General features: G+C 41.7%; 1 protein-coding gene across 1 annotated transcript in view; it reads left to right on the top strand.

Annotated features, from left to right (window-relative positions):
* Positions 1 to 260: 260 nt before the first annotated feature.
* The window catches only part of MID2 (midline 2), a 98560-nt gene continuing 89560 nt past the window's right edge, over positions 261 to 9260 (top strand). Inside the window, exon 1 of the mRNA XM_057718512.1 lies at positions 261 to 320. The gene's annotated coding sequence lies outside the window, so the exon portion shown is untranslated. The remainder of the gene's footprint in view (positions 321 to 9260) is intronic.

The following is a 9260-nucleotide window of genomic DNA, read 5'->3' as shown; positions in this document are numbered from 1 at the left end:
TTGCTTTGACTAATAGAATGGGACAGGAATGATTTGTAAAACTGTCAATGCTAGGCCTTAAAGGAGGTTTTGCAACTTCTGTTTTTTACCCTCTTAGAACATGGCTGCTATTCAGAGAAGTCCAAGCTCTCCTGATGTAGAAACAGGCCACAAGGAGAATTAAAGTGCCCCAGTTGACAGCGAGCACTAAGGCTCCAGTCTTGTGAGTGGGGCCATATTGGATCCTCCAGACCTAGTCAAGCTGCCCCATCCAACACCATGTGGAGCAGAGATGAGCCACTCCCGCTGAACTCTGCCCAAAGAGGAGACAGACAGAAAAGGTAAATAAATAGAATAATTATAAATTATAGTAAGTTCTACAAAGGAAACAAACAAGAGGCTAAGAAGGAGAATAATAAAAGAGGCCTAATTTATTTAGAAGAATTGGCCAGGGAAGGCCTAAGGAGTTGGTATTTGAGTTCAGACATAAAGGATTATAATGGAATGGTGTTAAGAGTATACCAGGCAGAGGGAAGAGCAAGTGCAAAGACCCTGTCTCGAGAGAGAGCTTAGGTGTTTCAAGCACTTATTTATTTATTTATTTATTTTCGATCTTCACTGGAGTATAATAGCTTTACACTGTTGTGCCAGTTTCCGCTATGCAAGAAAGCGAATCAGCTGTGTGTATACAAATATCCCCATATCCCCTCCCTCTTGAGCCTCCCTCCCACCCTCCCTATGCCACCTCTCTAGGTCATCAGCTCAAGCACTTCTTAAAGAAGACGAGGGGGGCTAAAACAGGGAAGGTGATTCCAGGGAAACAGACAGAGATTTGATTATACAAGGTCCAACAGTTAATAAAGAATTTGTATTTTTCCCTAGGTGAACTGAAAGGTTCTAAGCTCTGTAGTGACATGATCTTTCATTTTAAAAGGGTCACTTTTGCTGCTGTGGGAGAATGGATTACAGGGGCCAAGAATGAAAGTGGAGAAATTAGGTCCTATTGCAATCCAGACTTGAGTTGAAAGTAGTCCCGTTAGAGTGACGACAGTGACGATGGAGAAGTGTGACTAGCTTTAAGATATGTTTCAAAGATACAGCCTGCTGAGGAGTGAGGACAGGATAAGGGAAAAGGAAGAATCAAAGATGACACACCGGTTTCTGGCTTAGGCAATAGGATTCATGGTGGTGCTCGCTACTGAAAGTAAGGAGGTAATTAGGGAACTCCAGAGTTCAGTTTTGAATATATAAAGTGTGATATATGTGTGAGATATCTCTATATAGATGTCAAGTGGAGAACCGGAACTCGGAGGAGAACTCTGATTGGGAGATTTAAATTTAGCAGGGTCATCAAAATAAAATACGGTATTTAAATCTATGGGAATGGCTAAGATCACCCAATGAGAGAACACAGAGTAAAAGCAGTAGAGGGTGTAAGACAGATCACTGAAGAATACCAATATTTAAAAATTAGCTAAAGCAGAAGCAGATAGCTAAGCAGAATGAGTAGTGGCTAAGCAGTTAGAAGGAAAACCATGGAAGAATGTTGTCAAGAAAGGGAAGAGAGAAGTGTATTTCCAATTGGAAGGAATGGTCAACAGTGCTGAATGCTGCTGAGAATGTGAGTAAAACGAGGACAGATAAGAGCCTATTAGATTTGGCAGCATCTCTGTCGTTGATGACAAGAGCTGTTTTGGTGGAGTGGTTGAGTGTTTTGAGGGTCTGACCGCAATGGACTGAGGACTGAACGGGAAGACAGGAAGTGGAGACAGCATATGTAGAAAGCTCTATATGTGAAAAGTTAGCTATAAAGGAAAATTGACAAATAGAATGGAAGTTAGAGGTGAATGTATGGTCAAGGGAGCGTGCCTATTTTTTAAGATCAGCAGTAGTAAAACATGCTTAAACTCTGATGGAAATGATCCAGAGGAGAGGAAGAGATCGCTATTGCAAAGGAGAAAGGCGATAACTAAAGGGAAAGAGTCCTTGAAGAAAAGAAAAGGGCACAATGAAGGGACTGAATACCCTCTTGAGGTTTTAGTTCATCAACTTAAAGTAAAACTAATCAGCTTGGTTGCGTGATACTCTCCTGCACTATTCAGCTGCTTGGTTGCAGGCTCCAAGAAGGCAGATGGCAGAATTCATTTGGCGTTGGAGTTTTGCCAGCAGGGTCAACAGAAACGGTCAAGGGAATTGAGCACATTTACAAGGATGAAACACAGATTTAGGACTGGTTAAGGAATGAAGTGAAGTCAGAATGGAGGCTAATGGATAACGAGAAGAGGGATGACCAGTGGATTGGAGGTCTTGGAGGTGTGTGTGTATGTGTGTGTGTGTGTGTGTGTACAGGCAATGAGGGTGGGGCCAGAGGAGTGGGATGTTTCAAATAAGAATGGTAGAGGTGATAGTATTTTTTTTAATGTTTTAAGAGTAATTACTTTATATATTTTATTTTATTTTATTTTATTTTATTTTATTTTATTTTATTTTATTTTATTTTATTTTATTTTATTTTAAAGCTCTTTATTGGAATATAATTGCTTTGCACTGTTGTGCCAGTTTCTGCTGTACAACAAAGTGAATCAGCCGTGTTTATACATGTATCCCCATATCCCCTCCCTCCCACGACTCCACTCCTTCCCACCTTCCCTATCCCAGCCCTCCAAGCAAGGTGATAGTATTTTTGTGATGATAAGGTTCAGGGTGTAACCATGGGAGTAGGTGGCCGAATTGGGTTGGAGGAAAAGATCATGGGAAATGTGCAAATCAAGGAACTGAGATCTGGTGGTCCATCTATGTGAATGCTGAAGTACTAACTTTGCAGAGTAGGAGGTAAAGTCATCTACGGAGTGTGAGTCAATCACTGTGTTTGCTTTTTGCAAAGAAGTCAGTTTTTGTGTTTGGATTTTAACTCCCCAAAACCTCAGCTGGGCCCTCAAAAATACTAGGTAACTCAACACTTCCCTGATTAGCTTCCTCTCCCATTCCTCAGAATAGCTATTTTGACTATACACTACGTACCCCTCTCCTCGCACTGCGTAGATGACTTTGCCTCCTACTCACAAAGAAAATAGGCCATCAGGAAGGAAATCTCTCTCACCAGCTCCTTATGTGCAAACTTACCTACATATGCACAGCCCCATGTTTTCTTCCTTCTAGAGTGGGAATCTATCCACTCTCCTATCTGAGTCTAATGCTCCATCAAAGCGGAGCTCCACCAGTTGTGCCCCATGCCAGCAATATCCCCTCTCTCCTGTATCTTTACCCTATGTCCACTTGATGTTTTCCCTGAGGCTATAAACCGGCAGGAATCTGTCCCATCTGCACAACAGTGGCAGTTGCAACCACTACCACCACTGTCCTCCTTCTGAACCTGCCTCCACAGGCAAACTTGTTGAAAGAAGTGGAAAGTAAAGTAAAACTATTGAGAAGAAGTTTCTGTCTCCACTTCTTTATCTCAGAATCACTTCTTTTTTTATTTTAGCTTTTTACTTTGACATAACTGCAGACACAGAAAACTTGCAATAAGAGTTTAAAAAAATCCCATTTTGCCCTTCACTCAGATTCCCCAAATGTTAACATTTTACCACATTTCTTCCTTCTCCTCTTCCCCTTCCTCCTCCTCCTTTTACTCATCTCCTCTTCCTCCTCCTTCTCATTCTTCTTCTACTCCTTCTCCCTCTGCTTCTCCTTCTCCCTCTCCCCATCTCACCTCCTCCTCCCGCTCTCCTCCTCCCGCTCTCCTCCTCCTCCTCCTTCTTCTTCTTCCCCTTTTCTCCCTCCCTCCCTCTCTCCCTGTCTCTCTCTCTCTCTTTCTCTTTCACACACACACACACTTTTCTTTTGGACCATTTGAGAGTAACTTGCAGACATGATGCCACCTACTCATATATTTCAGAGTGTTTTTCCTAATAATATTGTCGTACATAACTCAAGGACAATGAACAAAACCAGGAATTAACATTGACACAGTATTAATAAATCTACAGACCTAATTCCTAGTTCAGATTTCACTGACTACATTGTCCCAGATGTGTCCTCTGTAGCAGAAGAAAATCTTGGTTCGTGAGTAGCACTCAGCTTTTGTGTCTCCTTTAACCTGGAATAGTTCTACTGTCCTTGTGTTTCATGACATTGACAATTTTGAAGAGTACAGGCCAGCTGTTTTGTAGAATGTCCTTCAGTTTGAGTGTATCTGAGTTTTCCTCATGATTAGATTCAGATTATGTGCTTTTGGAGGGAGCATCACAGAAGGGCTGTGTCCTTGGTAGGCACATGATATTGATTGTCCCATTAGTGGCCATATTAACTTTGACCACTTGGTTCAGATTCTGTCTGCTGGGTTTCTCCACTGTAAAGTTACTATTTTTTCCCTCTTGAACTAATAGGGAGACACTTTGAGCCTATATGAATATCTTTTTTATTCAAACTTTCATCCACTAGTTTTATTTTTAAAATTTATTTATTTATTTATTGGCTGTATTGGGTCTTTGTTGCTGTGTGAGAGTTTTCTCTAGTTGCGGAGAGCAGGGACCACTCTTTGTTGCAGTGCACTGGCTTCTCATTGCAGTGGCTTCTCTTGTTGCAGAGCATGGGCTCTAGGGCATGCAGGCTTTAGTAGTTGTGGCACGTGGGCTCAATAGTTGTGGCTCTCGGGCTTTAGAGTGTAGGCTCAGTAGTTGTGGCACACCGGCTTAGCTGCTCCACAGCATGTGGGATCTTCCCGGACCAGGGCTTGAACCCGTGTGCCCTGCATTGGCAGGCAGATTCCCAACCACTGCGCCACTAGGGAAGTCCCCATCCACTAGATTCAGCATCCACTGATGAGTTTTTGTCAGAGGGAGGAAGGAGAGCAGTTAGAGAAGGTGATGTGACATCAGAGGCAGAGACAGTGAAGGATATGTGATAACATTACACTGCTGGCTTTGAAGATGAAGGAAGGGGCTGTGAGCCAAAGGAATGCAGGTGATCTCTAGTCCCAAGGCAAGCGAATGGATTATTCCCTAGAGCCTCCAGAAAGAACCAGTCCTGTTGACACCTTGTCTTTAGCTCAGTGAGACTGATTTTAGATTTCTGACCTCCAGAAGCATAAGAAACTAAATTTGTATTGTTCTAAGCCACTAAGCTTGTGGCACTTTGATAACAAATACAATAGAAATAGAAATACAATAGCAATAAAAAAAAAAACCACCTAATTAACTTAGCTCCTTCATACTGCACTGTCCTGCTTTTCCTACCTCTCTGGCTGCTCTTCTTCCTTCCTTCTAGGGGTCTCTTCCTCTGCCACTTCTTAAATAGTGATGATCCCCTAAAATCTGTCCTCAGCGCATCTCTCACCTTATTTTGCAGTCTCTTCCTAGGTGAACTTATCTGCTTTCATAATTCCAATGTGCACACTCATGATTTCCACATCTATGTATTGAGTCCTTAGCTCTCTTCCGAGCTCATCATCCACGTATCCATTTGTCCACTCAACAATTCCACCTAGTTATTCCCTAGACTCCTCACACTCATGTCCCAGACTGATCTCATTATCCTTCCCCCACATTTCTCCATCACTATTTCTCCCCAAAGTCTGCTTCTCCTTCTGCATTCCCTGTCCCAGATAGTGACACGACCGGCTCCAAGTACCCAACCAGAAACCTGACTCTCCTCCTTCACTTATTTTGTCACGAAGTTCTAAACCTCTTTCATTCATGTGCTCTCCTTGTTTTCTCTTACTTAACATATTTCAATGGTTTCCCAACAGCTCTTCTGCTTCACCCTCACCCCTTTGAATTACTTCAGCTACCTGAGTCATTTTTCTAAAATACAAATTTCATCATGGCATTCCTCTATCTAGGACCGTCCAAAGATTGCTCATAGCTTTTGGATAATGTCCATACTCCTTGGAATGTCACTTAGAGTCCTTCGTGATCTGTCTTTGGACTATCTCACCTGCCTCTTCTCTTCATTCTACTCCATACTCAACCTATGTGCCTACAATATTATTCATTTATTGAAGTCACTATGTTCCCTTTGGCCTCTGTGCTGCAGTGCCATCTTTCTGAAATGCTTTTCTTCCCCTAAACAACATCTACTCGGCTTTCGAAAGATAATATAGTGTTTTTTTTTAAAGTCTTTTTTTGAATTTGTTACAATATTGCTTCTGTTTTATGTTTTCGTCTTTTGGCCGGGAGGCAGGTAGGATCTTAGCTCCCCGACCAGGGATCAAACCAGCCCCTCCCTGCATTGGAAAGTGAAGTCTTAACCACTGCACCGCCAGGGAAGTACCTCTACTCTGCTTTTGAGACTCGTCTTCCCGTGGCTACCCTTCTGCCACTCCCACTGCTTAGTAAGATCTCATCCTTCATGCTCTGTAGCTGCTTGTATTTACCATATCTCAGTGCTGTATCACACTTTATTGTAATTGTCTGTTCACTTATCTTTCCCCTACTAGACTGTGGACTTTTGAGGACAGGGACTCGGCACACATTAAAAAAATTAACTCTAGTGTAATGAGTTTGATTTACACAAAGCACCAATGAAAATCAATCAAGTTGTTTTGTAGTCACAGGCTTTTATCTTATTTCATTTATCAATTACATATGTATGCATTGATCATTCCTTGAAATAAAATATAAGATTTATAGATTGTCATGTATTTTGATCTAGTTGTTAATTCTGTCATTCTGTCCATCTGGACTCCATTTTCACTCCTTAAAGCTTATATTTCCTTAGAAGAAAACGTAACGTCCCTTCTAAATGATTATCTTCAGTGAACAGGTAAGTAATTTCCCACAGTCTCACAGAACTGAATTCCTCATTTTCTCCCGCAAATTTATCAGGAGTTAGAGAATTGAAGAGTTGAAAAAGATCTTCATAGGTCTCATTTTCCAGTGCTTCCCAACCCTGATAGCTCATCTGAGGGAGCCTATAAATATACGGATTCCCATGCCCCACCCAAGAGGTACAATATAGTATAATCTGAGATCAGTATTTCTAAAATTTTGCTCAATTAGTTTGGATGAGCAACCAGAGTTTAGAACACTTGATTAGGTCTAATCATCCTGCCAGTGCTTAGCTACCCTGGATGGCATTATAGTATACACAGTTCTTCTCAAACTTTAAAGTGGAATTTCACTCAGCAGGTCTGGGTTGGGGGGCTTGAGATTATGTATTTCTAGGCAATTCTCCTGTGATATGATGCTGCTTGTCCTTAGGCCACACTTTGAATAGCAAGGGCATTAAAAGTACACAACAGTGGAGTCAGAGAAACGTGGGCTCAAATCTTACTTCTTCTTCTTAGTAGTCATGCAAACTTGGGCAACTTACTTCACTTTTCTGATCCTCAGTTTCTTCATTTATAAAATTGATATGATAATGCCTCACTGGGCTGTTGTGGAGTCTTTTTTAAGGAATACAAATTGACACAGATATATTCTTTTGAAAATTCAAGCAATTCAAACCAATCGAACTTTCTCTTCATCTTGATTATGCAGACACATCCAAAAAGAACATCTTTCAGTACTGTGCCTTCCTATACAGAAGGGTCACTTTTGTTTTGTCTTTATGTACCATGATTAAATTAAATGAGATAATGCTTTAAAAACACTTAGAGGACTTCCCTGGTGTGGTTAAGAATCCACCTGCCAATGCAGGGGACACAGGTTTGATTCCTGGTCCAGGAAGATCCCACATGCCGCAGAGCAACTAAGCCCGTGCAAAATGACTACTGAGCCTGTGCTCTAGAGCCTGCGAGCCACAACTACTGAGCCCGCGTGCTGCGACTACTGAAGCCCGCGCGCCTAGAGCCTGTGCCCCGCAACAAGAGAAGCCACTGCAATGAAAAGCCCGCGTATGGCAACAAAGAGTAGTCCCCGCCCACTGCAACTAGAGAAAGCCTGCACACAGCAATGAAGACCCAACGCAGCCAATAAATAAATAAAAAAACAAAACCAACCAAACAACCCCCTCCCCCCGAAAAAAAAAAAAACCACTTAGCGTGGTTCCCGGACATCTTCAGTGCTCAGAACATGGTAGCTGGTAGCTTTAAAAAAAAAATTGATTATGGAAAATTTCAAACACACACAGTGTAAAGAGGACAGTATAAGTGAATCTCCATGTATCCATCACGCAGTTTCAACAATTATCACCACTTGACCAATCATGTTTCATCTGTATACCAACTCATGTCTCCTTACTCTGGATTATTTTAAAGCAAATCCTAGACACCTATATCATTTGCTCAGTAAACACTTCAATGTGTATCTCTAAAAGTCCAATCCCCATCCCACCCCATCTCCCTCTCTCTCTCATTATAACCATTACCCTATTATTTTCATCTAAAAATTTAACACAAAAATCTTAATATGATCAAATATCCAATTAGCATTCAAGTATCTCCAATTATATCAAAAGCAGTTTTTTGAAGCTGCCTTGTTCAAATCCAGGTAAGAATGGAAGTTGTATTATTATTATTATCATTATTATTTCTATCACACAAATCTTCAGCCTTGACTCCAGTGGTGAGAAGCTTACCAGCTCTCAAAATAGCTCATTTTATTTTTCGATAGTGTGCCTACAGGGTTTCCATTCAACATAAAGAAGCATTGCTGTCTCCCTGTATCTTCCATCCATTGGGTCTTACATAGAACAAATCTGCTCCCTCTGCTCCTTGACAGCCTGTATTAGTTTCCCGTGGCTGCTGTAGCAAAGGGCCACAAACCAGTTGGTTTAAAACAACAGAAATTTATTGCCTCACAGTTCTGGAGACTGGGTGTCTGAAATCAAGGTGTTGACAGGGCTATGTTTCATTCAAAGGCTCTGGGGAGAATCCTTTCTTGCCCCTTCCAGCTTCTGAGGGCTCCTGTTCTTTGGCTTGTGACTGCATAATTCCAATCTGTGCCTCCTTCTTCACGTGGCCATCTTCCCTCTATGTCTGTGATGGAATTTCCTTCTCATAAGGACGCCAGTCATATTGGTTACGGGCCGACCCTATGCCACTATGCCTCATCTGAATGGATTACATCTGCAAAGACTCCATTCAAAAGTAAGGTCACATTCTGACGTTCCAGAGGTTAGGACTTCAACACATCTTGGGCGGGGGAGGGGGAGGTACACAATTCAATCCATAACACAGCTCTTCAAATATTTGAAGGAAATCATCAAATCCCTTATAGTCTTCTTTTATCCTGGTTAAATGTTCCATGTTCCTTCAACCATTCCTGAACTTTGGCTTTATTTTTTTCCAAACCACTGCCACTTACTGAATAATTCAACTGAGCCCACTGATTGAAATG

The sequence above is a fragment of the Hippopotamus amphibius genome, chromosome X (assembly GCF_030028045.1).
Source record: "Hippopotamus amphibius kiboko isolate mHipAmp2 chromosome X, mHipAmp2.hap2, whole genome shotgun sequence".
In the NCBI taxonomy this organism is placed as follows: Eukaryota; Metazoa; Chordata; class Mammalia; order Artiodactyla; family Hippopotamidae; genus Hippopotamus; species Hippopotamus amphibius.
Note: the sequence above shows the minus strand (reverse complement) of the source record. Positions and strands in the feature narration are given on the sequence as shown.